Below are 13,067 nucleotides of genomic sequence, written 5' to 3'. Positions count from 1 at the left end.
ATTATATCCATCCTTTTTATTAAACTTTATTTAACATTTACAGTCTTCAAACAGATATATAAACATATAATTCCACAGTAGTCTCTTTTTCCATAGAAAACAATTTTTGCACATTGTGTTTTTTTGCATCAAAACATAATTAATGTGCAGACAGTGGTAGAGAAGGAATGAGTTTAGTTCTCAGTTTGTAGCTGTTTATCCAGCATTATGGCCAGAGCCCCAGAGGATGACAAATCAACCTGCATTGTCATAAATGCAAATAACACTTTGTTATTATATTCATGATATGAAACAAATGAAGCAATGCATGTGCTAATATGAAATACCAGATTTGGGAAATATCTCTTATACTGTAGTTTGAAACAGTGCAGAGATGTTGATTGGAGAGACAGTGATCATTAATGGGTCCATCTTTTCCTCCACATGCGTAACACACAGTCTCACTGATACAACGATAGACAGAAATATTTCTGTTAACAATCTTCTTCAGTGCTGCTTCTAAAACATCTTTTCTTTTTTCATCATCTTTCCAGATTTGTTTAAAGACAAGTGCTTTAATGCTATCATGTTCACTCCAGTTTTGAAGGCCTTGAAGGATGTTATATGGGCTACTCTCATTAAGGCAGGTGCGAGCACATGGAGAGTTAAGCGTGTAGAAAACAGTGCAGCTGTTCTTTCTTGTATCTAGGAGTTTTTGCATGGGTGGTGTGGGTCTTTCTGCACTAGGGTTTAGCAGCAGACGTTCAGAGTGTATTTTGTAGCGACCCATATCCTTAACTCCTGCTCCTATGAGCTCTTCGCCTTGGTAAACTGGGTCTTCTTTACTAATGGCACATTTCACCTCTTCTGGAATCTCTTTAGTTAGGAATTCTGTAGGTGTGAATTTTTGACACTGCTTCTTTGGTACATTGATGGCTAAAGCAGACTGACATTCAGTTCCATTTATATTGACTCTCTTATAGCTAAAAAACATAACAATTTTAAAAGCAAGAACAGAAGATGAGTGACAGTTCATATGTGAATGACCAATAGTTTACTTCCTATTGCTAATGCATGCTGTAGTAATATTAAACATAAAAACTTACTGCTCAAAGAAGGTAACAATACGGGCAAGAGTAGCCTCATTCATGTTAATGCTCCGTCCTTTCACAGGGTTCAGTATTGAAGCAGAATCAGCAAAGTATTGAAGCAGAATGAGCAACACAACGCCACCCAAGGATACAGCAATCGGTATGAATAACTAATACAAAACAAACACAAAAGTCTTAGTAATAGAGCAATGTGATGTATTTCAGGACATGTGGTTCAATTCAAAACAAAAAATAATCTACAGTAAATGTATAATCAATGATGAATGTGACTTACCATAGTGTCTCTCTAAGATCTCTGTGTGAATCTCCGCATGCAGCAGTTTAGGTAAAGAAGGAAATGTGTAGTGATCTGAGTCTGCTCAGATCTATTTATACCTGAAGATGTAAGAAGATGATGTAAAATTCAAAGGTCCACCTTTTATCCTTTTTTGAATGACACTGCCAGTGTTTGTCTGGAATTTGGAATTTTTTCATTAATACGCACTATGTTGCCAGACTGACTTCACCATCTGAGTCCAGTTTTTTATTTAACAGCTGGATGTGTTTATAGCTGTTTGACAGGCTTATAGTAATGTAATGTAGTAATGTAATGTAAGTAAAATACTATCCCACGCACTGATGGAACAATGGTAGGTTGTATTCACATATTAAAAAAGTTAGATGTATTCTGTAAAAAGTTATTTAAAGTAGTTGAATATCCTATAGCTACCTTTAGGAGTCACAGACAAGATAATAAATGTCCTGTATTTGCTCCAGTGTATATAAAAGGCACACTTACATCTGTCAAAGCCCAACCTTAGCCTGTGCCATTTAGTCACATGGCACTTATGGGCAGCAGGTTAAGGATAAATAGAGCAGATTGCTTTGTTTCAGAGATGTAGCTTGACTCATTTCTTTAGACTGTTGTCTTTGTTTAGAAGTGAAGATATTATGGTAAAGTAAACGCTAAGGATTTTATTTAAATGGTTGTGTTTACTAGCCTGGCTAGCACTACGAATGTCTATCAAATGCGTCTGTACGTAGCTCATAGCCAATCGTTTCAATTATACCAGATGGCGTATGTAGAGCGTCATAAATTCTAATGTACTAACGACTTTTATCGGTACGTGTGCACACAGCTGAAAGCTATGCAACTAAACCTGTAGCGGTATATTGATATTGAAAAGCAATACCACTTATTGGAACTGTGACAACCACAGTAAGCTACAGGCTTAATAACAATATGATATTAATAAATACCACTTACCATTTATAAGTTAATCGATGCCTAGCAGGTTGGTCCTAATAAACTCTGTGGTTATCATGTCTTGGCATCAAAACATCCTTCTTGGATATGAAATAGTTTAACGCCAAAAGTTGCTCTTTTTTAAATAAACTTGCGTTCAAAACTACTTATAACACTACTCTGTAAAAATGTACTGTGATTTTGCAATTAACTTACTGTAGAAGATAAAGTCTGAAAATGTTTCATGTTCATTTAACTTTGAACAAAATGTTGCAGGTAAATAACATTAATGTAAAATCTACAGTAAGTTACTGGCAGCTAGTTGCCAGTAATACCCATTAATACGGTAATTTCTACAGATTTTTTACAGTGAATTAGGGGTGTCCTCAGAGGCGTCATGCCCATTCAAACTGAGAGGGCACTTGCCCCTTTGGTTTTTTTGAGCCAATGGATTTTGCATCCAACCTCAAAATCAAATAAGCGTCCATTAATCTGTTATTTGACTTTTAATCTGTTTAACATGCACAATATTATACATTCTGTGCTGCATCCTTGTCACTTTTCGGAGATTTTCGCCGTTTTGATAGTGTTTTGATCATGTTACATTACTTTTATTCTGGCGGCATCTGGCGCCGCAGTCAGCACAGTCGCAGACGTCATCAGCGTCTGGGCGCGCTCACGAGCTCTCTGCTGTTGCTGGCTTGCTGCTGCATTTGGCTATCTGAGGAATTAAAACGTGTTAGAAACGCTCACAACATTTCCAAACCCCAGTACGGTAATGTGCAGTTAACCTCCTCTGTGTAGAAAATGTATGGTTTTAAATGTGACCGTCTCAACGTTATATTAGGGTAATACCAAGTAGTCGGTGTGGTGGGCGGGGGGGTACATTACAGATAATTTGAAATACAATACTATCTTTCTTGCTGGCAAATGAAATTAATAAAGAAAACGAACAAAAATTTTCATTCGGAATATTTCATATTTATTGTAATCTGAATGATGTGATGATATTGGGGGGGGTTATATTAGCTGGATTTGATTTTTGCGGGGGTCATGACCCCCGTAACCCCCGTGCAAATTACGCGCATGGCCCTCATGTCTCCCTTTGTCTTTTCCGGTATGGTTCTCTTGTACCAGCACTGCTGATCTTTAAGTTAAGACAGTGATCCCAATCCTGGTCCTCCAGGCTCCCAGAAAGTTTTCGATGTCTCCTTATTTAAAACACCTGATTCAACTTATCAGCCTCCTTCCAAAATGGTAAACATGTCTCCCTAATAAGCTAATGAGTTAAATCAGGTGTATTAAATAAGGAGACATCTAAAACATTCTGGGAGAGCAGCCTCGAGGACCAGGATTGGGAAACACTGAGTTAAGATTTCCAGTCATATTTTTTTTTTTTCAGTTTAACTTTTTGTTGTTACTTTGTTTTGGTTTTGTCCTTCGTTTAGACTCCTTGCCTTTTTGTTTTTGCTGTGTTTGTCTAAGTTTTTTCCCCTGCCAGTCTCGTCCTCCCCCCTGCTCTTCCGTCCAGTCAAACCTCTCTGCCTCTTCAGCTCAGCTCTCGTCACTTGTGTCTGGTAGATTGCAATGAGATCATATTGAGGTTTCTCTGCTGGCACTGCTGTACGCCGGGTATCCAGTTTGCCTTGTAGTCTGCTCTGATGGGAGGGGTTCAAATCTGCCTGGTCTTCCAGCCGGTCCATGTGATCCTGTAGGCCCATCTGAGCTCTAAGACTTGGAACTATAATGCGGTCCCAAAACATTATTTCACCTCAGAATGTTCAAAACAATGGTGCCACTGTCTTCTGTAGTCATCAGGGCGGACTGGCCATCTGGCAAACCAGGCAGTTTCCCGGTGGGCCGACATACTTTTTGGGGCGATACATCTCATACTATATTTGTCTGAGCAACCCAGTTAACGTCTTTTTTTCTAGACAGACCGGCCCACTGACATTTAAGCAGCAGCCCATTGGTTATTTTTTTTTAAACGACATTAAGCTGGCCCAATGACTGACCAGCACAGTCATCATCCTTTCTTTTCCTAGATTGACCGGCCCACTCACATTTAAGCAGCAGCCCATTGGTTATTTTTTTGAATGACATTAAGCTGGCCCAATCACCGCTTTGGTCTCTGTGCAAGCGAGCGTGCTTTGTCGGTCAGTTCGCATGTCAAAATAGAGTGAGAGAGAAAAAACGCAAGGGAGGCGCAGAAAAACTGCGCGACAAAAAGAAGCAGGTTCTTCAGGCAGACGCTGCAAAATGTGTTAACAACACACAAATGTTTTCTGCGGCAGCAGGACCTTCAACTCACGATGATGGTGGCGGTGGTGGCACTGGCAGCACCAGCACGCAAAGTGTCAGTGAGGAGAGGGAGAGAGACGAGGGAGAAGTGAGTTTAGTTACTGCGGTAAGCAGAACTGCTTTCAAAACACAAGTTTAGATGGATACCCCTTGATAAAACTGAGTCAAAAACACAAAATATGGTGATAAAGCTGCAATAAAATAATTGCACTCTTTGCTCTCAGACTATGAGAGTGTATCTGATTCGTAGATTTTTCGTTGATTGTCTGTTTCAAAACGTATCATTTCTCTTCAAGCAAAATCAAACAATGCAGAAGATCTGCTTACAGAAAAAGATATGTTTATTGTATAACAAAACACTTGACAGATAATGTTAAAAATCTCTATTACTGTAATCACACAAGTTTTCTTCAGTGAATGTAGTGAATACTTTCCTGTAAGTACTGTAAGTAATAATCCGTTTTCAATATTAATGTATAATGTAAGCAGAACTTGTATTTTGTAATAAGTCAGCATTCCAATGGCACATTTTGCCAATTGCATGAAACTTGTTTTAGGATTCATAAGTGTGGATTATACAGTTTTATTGCATTAATAAATAACACGTTCTAGAAGTGTTTGTTGTGTCAACTCTCACTCTTTTCTACCTGCTATTAATGGGGTTTAGTACTTTTATGGAATTGGAGTTGCTATTGCTATAAAGGCGTGCAAAGATGGGTGGTATTTGTAATTATACACTGCAAAAAAATGATTTTCAAGAAAATAAATTCTTAGTATTTGTCTTGTTTTCAGTAAAAATAACTAAACATTCTTAAAATATGCAGAGCATATGCTCAAATAAAGGAAACAATTAGGAACGGCCAAACATGTGAACTAAAGGATGTAATTGCTGCCAGGCCACAATCAGAAGATCCCAATGACCATTCTGAGTATCATCTGCTGTATCCTGTGGGTAAACTCTTAAAAAATGTAGATAAAAATAGCTGTGTGGTTTTCTGTTCATCATGTGTGACAATTTGCATGAATTGTGATAATAAAATTTTGAAGGGCTTTTTAAACTGAAAAAATATGCAAATAAAAGAGAAAATAGGAATGCTTTTGTCTTTCGAAACATCTGGGACATAGATTTGAAAAAGGATCTACCAAAAGAAATCCAAACGATTGATGTGATAGTGCTTCTTTATCAATTTCTTGGAGCTGAACAAATGAAGTGTTTTAAATGTCGTGGTCAACAAACAACCAGTTACTACCGGACTGTCCCAGATAAGACATACTACTGATAAATACATTACTGATACTATAAGCTCAGAACTGATTTTGAATGCTTTTGCTTTGCTGATCTGAATGCTTTAATGTCAATAATAAGTCAAAACTGCAGTATATGTTTGGAGATTTATCTGCCATATTGTGTTTGTTACTTTTGTTGAGAGATATTGCTATGTGACTTTTAACTGTAACATCAATAAACCTTTTCTGAATCTGAACTATATTATTAGCATGAGCCTATTCTTTGAGCAGGTTTGAAAGTCATTTAATGTTGTTATAACTATAGTCAGATGTGAAATATTTGAAATGATCTTCCTGCCCTATGCCTGGCTCACACTACAGGTTTTTTAAAATCCTGGCAGATTATGAAATCTTGTTGCAGCACACACATAAAGAGAATCTTGTCAGATATTCTTCTCTCAAATCTTAAACATGCTCACACTACAGGATTTAAAAATCCCAGTGCATCACACACTACAGGATATTATTAAGATTATCTTGCCAGAGCAAGCACTTCACGTCACCTCAGGAGAAGAGGTTATAAAGGAATGAAGATTATGACACATTTATTATGATTTATTTTTAAATATTTACATTTGCTAGCAGCTTTCTATTTGAAACCTAGGCGATTTCTCCTCCTCAGCTCTTGTTTATGGCAATGATCATCATAAAAACGTTTTAAGGATGTGTTATGCAGGCAGTGTTTGAATGCATACTATAGGTGTGTGCACAATCTAGCACCAACTCAAGTCTAATCCTCATGCAAGATTTATTTAAATTTAAATACATTTAAAAACATTTTTTAAATATAATTGGCTAGCCTATATATCACTATTTTTTGCACATTTATGAGTTACTAGGCTATTTCTATTAATGTTCTGTTTTCCTGTTTCTTCCTAACATGACTATTATTGTACGTTTATAAGCGTTGCTGCTAAATGACTGCTTGGTTAAACTTGATTTTGCACTGTTGTTTGCATTATTTAATTCCACTGTATATATACTACTCTGCAGTGATATTATTTTGTAGCTATATACTATGTAAATTCTATTTTTGTTGTTTATTCTTCTAAGGCTGCTGGTCTTTAAGAGCCTCTAAACAAATTTCATTATATTTTTATAAACAGTAAAGTTTCTATTCTATTCTTGCAGTGTAGTGTCTAGTGTTAAATTCAGTATTTACATTATCAATGGTTTTGAACAAATATGTAATTTAATGTGAAACGTTGTAAGTCTGGATATGAGGCGCATCAGATTCACAAGTGTGCGGTGTTTCAGCAATCAGTTTCTGTGCGTTTGTGGAGCACGTCACAAAAAATAACTGAAAATTGTCATATCTTTTAAATTTGTTTTGTTAATATGCTAATTATTTAAGTGCAACATATTTCGTGTATGCCTATTTCTTTTATTAAATTTCCGCTATGCACAGAATAGCTGCAGGTGCGTGATGTGACTGACCATCATCATGTTCTGTTGTTTTTAAGATGTTTTAGATAATGTTTATAAAAGAGTGAACAACGTGAATCAAGCAAGGAATTAATTTCGATATTTTAAATAGTCTGTCTGCCCGACGAGCTGCAGTTGTGGCGGAATGAAAGTAGAATGAAACACTTGACTTCCACAAACTGTTTCTCCGGCTGCGCTGTCTACCCGTACTGCAGCTTGTTGCGCGGTCCCGAAAGCTGTCAATCATCTCCGTCTCTCAATGATTGTTGTGAAAGTGCTGACGTAATTTTCCGGATTTAAAATCCTAAATATCAAACATGTTTGATAAGATCGGGGCGGCCCCGATTTGCTTGAGAGCATATCGGAAGGTGTAAGTTTAGACTTTTAAACGTCTCACATTACAGGATAATCTGCGCCGAATTTCGGAGACGATCAAGGTCCATTGCCCGATTTTCCCTCGGATTCTCGGGAGGGGAAAATCGGGGTAAATTCGGCCCGATTATCCTGTGGTGTGAGCCAGGCGGGGTGATTTCCAGGACAGGGTTAAGATTAATCCAGGACTAGGTCTTAGTTATATTAGGACATATATGTAGTTTTCAGAGAATAAATATGAATCATAAATAAAAATGAATAAATATGTATATGTTAAAATATGTCAGTGTCAGTTGTTTTTAAATGAAGGCAGCTCAAACAAAACCCCTGTCCGGGAAATCACCCCATGTGGTATAAGGAGTTGACTCAAGACTTACTGGGTATGTTTATTTGCATTGGCCTGCACAGCAGCACATGAAAACACTTTCAGATGTTGCTGAGATTAAGTAATGTGTGAAGTCTTCAACACACTGGCCTTGACTCAAGACTCTAAAGTTACTGAGTTTGTTTAACTGCATTGGCCTGCACAGCGGCACATGATGTCAAACACTTTCAGATTTTGCTGTATTTAAGTGCTAATGTGTGAAGTCTTCAACACACTGGCAACAGTTCTTAAAGTAATTGTATCGTAACAGTAGTGGCTTTATGTTTCTAAGTTTTAAGTTTTGTTTAAGTTGTGTCTCATTTTCTTATTAGCAGACTGCATGTTCACTGTAAATTAAATCTGTCTCTCGGTGTATCAGATACAAAAGATGTTTAAGCATGTTGAAATTTAGTGTGATTCTGAGACTGCCATTAAACATTTAAACAACATTAGACTATCAGTTATGATATTAATTGTAATATGGACATAAAACTGAAAAAAGCTTGAAAAAAAATAGTTCACAGCTTCTGTTCTCGTATTGGTTTTCTTGTTATTTTTTTATGTTTTTTATTCCCCTCATTTCTGCCTGTTTTTCCTCATTTCCTTGTACTGTATATCAAACCCTATTGTGTCTGCTCTTTTTTTGGATTCCTACTTTATTTCTGTCTGATTCATGGAAAATTACTCTTACAGTTTTTCTGAATTGCTAAAACACATTTTTTGAAACCATCACTCATTTTCTCAAAACCTTAAACACAAATCCCAATTTTAAACAAAATTCACAGAACCCCTGACTCTTCCAGCTAAATCAAACAATTCCATCAAAACCATTTCACTTGTACTCAAAATCAAACTAAGCTTTCAAATCATACACACATAAGTCTATAATATAAAACACTACAGAGCACCCATTAGACACTACCTTAAAAAATGGAAAACACAACATCCAGGAGATCTGCTTACAGAAAAAGATATGTTTATTGTACATAACAACACACTTGACAAATACTGTTACAGTTTTTTTGAATTGCTAAAACACTAACCCCCAATCTCTGAACCAAATTCATAGTGGCCTAAACCCATTTGTCAAATCATGCACTCTTTTTGCAAAATTCTAAACACAAACTTCTCACTAAAACACACATTTCACACTGCAATGCACTTGTTTTATAAATACTAAACACAGGCAGGCAAAAGTTGAACACAACTAAAACACCGTTATCATCGAGTAAACACAACAACTCAAAATTCTACACACTTTTATCTAATGGTATTTTTTACCAATTGTGTGAATTGGAAACAGTCTGAGAGGCAGATGAAGAGTATGAGGAAGAAAAGGACACCAGAGACAATGCAATTGGCAAAATTAGCAGTTGGATTGCTGACTTTTTACAAAATACAAGTGCTGCTTACAGTAATATTGAAAACTTACCATTACTTGCAGTACTTACAGTAAAGTATTCACTATATTCACTGAACTAAACTTGTGATTACAGTAATAGAGATTTTTAACAGTATTTGTCAATTGTGTTGAAAACTAAGCTTTCAAATCATACACACATAAGTCTATAGTATAAAACACTACAAGCATCCATTAGACACTACCTTACAGTTTTTTTGAATTGCTAAAACACTAACCCCCAATCTCTGAACCAAATTCATAGTGGCCTAAACCCATTTATCAAATCATGCACTCTTTTTGCAAAATTCTAAACACAAACTTCTCACTAAAACACACATTTCACACTGCAATGCACTTGTTTTATAAATGCTAAACACAGGCAGGCAAAAGTTGAACACAACTAAAACACCGTTATCATCGAGTAAACACAACAACTCAAAATTCTACACACTTTTATCTAATGGTATTTTTTACCAATTGTGTGAATTGGAAACAGTCTGAGAGGCAGATGAAGAGTATGAGGAAGAAAAGGACACCAGAGACGATGCAATTGGCAAAATTTGCAGTTGGATTGATGACTTTTTACAAAATACAAGTGCTGCTTACAGTAATATTGAAAACTTACTATTACTTGCAGTACTTACAGTAAAGTATTCACTATATTCACTGAACTAAACTTGTGATTACAGTAATAGAGATTTTTTTACAGTATTTGTCAAGTGTGTTGTTATGTACAGTAAACATGTATTTCTGTAAGCAGATCTCCTGGATGTTGTGTTTTCCATTTTTTAAGGTAGTGTCTAATGGATGCTTGTAGTGTTTTATATTATAGACTTATGTGTGTATGATTTGAAAGCTTAGTTTGATTTTGAGTACAAGTGAAATGGTTTTGAAGCAATTGTTTGATTTTGCTAGAAGAGTCAGGGGTTCTGTGAATTTTGTTTAAAATTGGGATTTGTGTTTAAGGTTTTGAGAAAATGAGTGATGGTTTCAAAAAAAGTGTTTTAGCAATTCAGAAAAACTGTAAAAAATGGAAAACACAACATCCAGGAGATCTGCTTACAGAAAAATACATGTTTACTGTACATAACAACACAATTGACAAATACTGTTAAAAATCTCTATTACTGTAATCACAAGTTTAGTTCAGTGAATATAGTGAATACTTTACTGTAAGTACTGCAAGTAATGGTAAGTTTTCAATATTACTGTAAGCAGCACTTGTATTTTGTAAAAAGTCAGCAATCCAACTGCTAATTTTGCCAATTGCATTGTCTCTGGTGTGCTTTTCTTCCTCATACTCTTCATCTGCCTCTCAGACTGTTTCCAATTCACACAATTGGTAAAAAAAACCATTAGATAAAAGTGTGTAGAATTTTGAGTTGTTGTGTTTACTCGATGATAACGGTGTTTTAGTTGTGTTCAACTTTTGCCTGCCTGTGTTTAGTATTTATAAAACAAGTGCATTGCAGTGTGAAATGTGTGTTTTAGTGAGAAGTTTGTGTTTAGAGTTTTGCAAAAAGAGTGCATGATTTGACAAATGGGTTTAGGCCACTATGAATTTGGTTCAGAGATTGGGGTTTAGTGTTTTAGCAATTCAGAAAAACTGTAATAGCATACAGGTAGTGCATAAAAACTTGCTATATTCTTATAGGCTTTAATTGTATTGATTAAAAAGTTATATGATTATATACTGTACATACACATTGACATTAATCTGTGTTAAGGAAGCTTTTAAGCTATAAAGATTTGATAAATAAGTTGTACATTTGGTGGAACAGTTGTTTGATTTTTACCTGATGAAAGACAGTGAATTGACTGACTGTGTGTGTCAACAGTGCCACCTGCAGGCCGGAACAGATACTGTTCTATTAAACAACTCGACACGGCTTCTGAAACTTAACGGAATTTGAAATAACAATAATATATTTATAAGAATAAGTATGAGGAATAATAATAGTGATGCCATGCATAAATGTAATAAATTATTACATTTGAGAACTAAAAGTTTTCAATCCTTAAAAGGTCAGGTGCTTTTGAAAATAAGTTACAATGATTTTCACTTTAAAATAATGGTCAACATTTTAAGTAATTCATTAAGAACAGCGTGGTAATACTTGAATAATTACTGGGTTACCATGATTTTCTTAATATTAAGTCAGTCTTACACACTTATAAACATCAATAAAGAGGGATATATCTAACAGAGGTTGAAAACATGGATTCTGTATTTTGTGAGGTAATTAAGGTAGAGATTAAGAGGTGTATTCCTTAGGTTGTTTATGGTCAAATCAATAAGATAGAAAACCGAATAAAAATGCAAAGAATTCAATGTATATGGTAACATAAGAATTGAATTCTAAAGAGTTACCATATTTTACCCTTTCAGTGATGATAGGTAACGAGTAATTCAAAGTAATTAAGTAAACATCTTTTTTTTCAGATTGTATTATTTATAGTTACAGCAGTGGTTCTCAAACTGCCCCCTCCCCCATTTTATAACATTTTGTAAAGATTTCTATTTTTACCTGATGAAAGATGGTGTATTGACTGACTGTGTGTGGTCAAAAGTGCCACCTGCAGGCCGAAACAGACACTGCACTATTAAACAACTCGACACGGCTGCTAAAATAATCTATGAAAACAAATTAGAAGTAATAATAATAATAATAATAATAAATTATTACATTTGAGAACTAAAAGTTTTTAATCCTTAAAAGGTTAGGTGCTTTTGAGTCTAGAAAGAATAGGCTAAAACAGAAAATTGTGAACACATACTCTTAAAACGCAATGCGTAGAAAATATGAAGTCAAGCATTAAGTAATTTGGGAGTAAATAATTCTGTCATTATATGGGCCAATCATTTTTTTTTATTATGAACTAAGTATTTAATTAATATCTAAAAGAATGATGAATTAATAGAATTATATTTTGCCTACACACTTTTCATCATTATGCGCTCCCCACTCTTTTCCAGTAGTCTGTCAACTACCAAAAAATGACATTATATACACAGTGCTGTAGTCCAGGGTATACGCAGGTATACGGCGTATACCCAATTCTTTTTCAGTCGGATTTGAGTATACACACTAAACAGTGATTTAGTGAGGGTATACGCAGGTATACGTCGTATTTCCACTTCTCTTGTAGCTTATCCAATCGCATGATGTAAATAAACGCAAATATACCCTGAAACACTCCGTAAAATAAGTTACTTATGCGAGGAGGGCCGAGGCACCAGATATTTTTTTAAATATGATTCCCCAAACACCATTGGGCTAGTTTGCCGTCAATCTGACAATGCCTAACGCAATTGGATTAGAGAACTGTCAATCACTTCCTGGTTCTCTGCCTGATATCATTAATAGGAAAGATTAAGCGAACTACTGCAACTTTTATTTCCAGATTTACAAACAACCTCGCAATGCTACATCCCCGTTTTTGCTAGCAGTTTAAGCTAACGATAGTAATCAACATCAGTGTTGTTAGCCAGCAGCTCAGCTAACGATTGCCAAGCGCCCTTGTCCGCTCCATCCGCCTCCCGCACCCCGAGTCAGAGATGCAGCCCGTCCCGCTACAGTTTCCATCGAAGACGTCAAA

Source organism: Paramisgurnus dabryanus, chromosome 8 (assembly GCF_030506205.2).
Source record: "Paramisgurnus dabryanus chromosome 8, PD_genome_1.1, whole genome shotgun sequence".
Classification (NCBI taxonomy): Eukaryota; Metazoa; Chordata; class Actinopteri; order Cypriniformes; family Cobitidae; genus Paramisgurnus; species Paramisgurnus dabryanus.
This window is presented reverse-complemented; position numbering follows the sequence as displayed.